This window comes from Parus major, chromosome 20 (genome assembly GCF_001522545.3).
Source record: "Parus major isolate Abel chromosome 20, Parus_major1.1, whole genome shotgun sequence".
Lineage (NCBI taxonomy): Eukaryota > Metazoa > Chordata > Aves > Passeriformes > Paridae > Parus > Parus major.
In genome coordinates, this window is record NC_031788.1 from 3164314 (window position 1) to 3164916 (window position 603).

Here is a 603-nt window from a genome sequence, read left to right on the forward strand (position 1 = left end):
CAACCCAAACCTTCCCCTGTTGAGACACAGGGACCTCTCAAGCTCATTTTTGGCTGAGGCTGTGAACAGCTGAGGGGGGAGTATTGGCTGCAAATCGATGCTGTCTGTTGGCTCCCAGGGCAGTGCTCTTGCCTGACCAGTCAAGGACTGCAATGTGCAATTCTTCAGTGCTTACCCCAGAACCACAGAATAGTTCAGGTCAGAAAAAACCTTTAAGATCCTTGACCCAGCAGTGCCAAGTCCACCATCAACCCATGCCCCAAGTACACGTCCACGTGCCTTTTAAATATTCCCAAGTGCTTCTTCCAGTGCTTGTCCATCCCTCCAGAGAAGAAATTTTTCTCTGATTATCCCACCAGGCTGAGTCCTGAGGATATCTCGGCCTCAAAGAAACTTCCAAACTCCGCTAATTACAACTCTCCGGCGCTCTCGTAGTGTTTGAAGCCACACGGGTGCGTTCGCAGGGTGCCTTTGCTGCTGCCGTGGTTCGGAGCAGGGCAGCGCTGCCCGTGCCCGGGGCACCCCCGGGAGCGCCCGCGGCCGCCGCCGGTCCAACACCGCCCCCTTCGGGCCCGGAGCCGCGAGCAGCGGGGGGACAGCCCC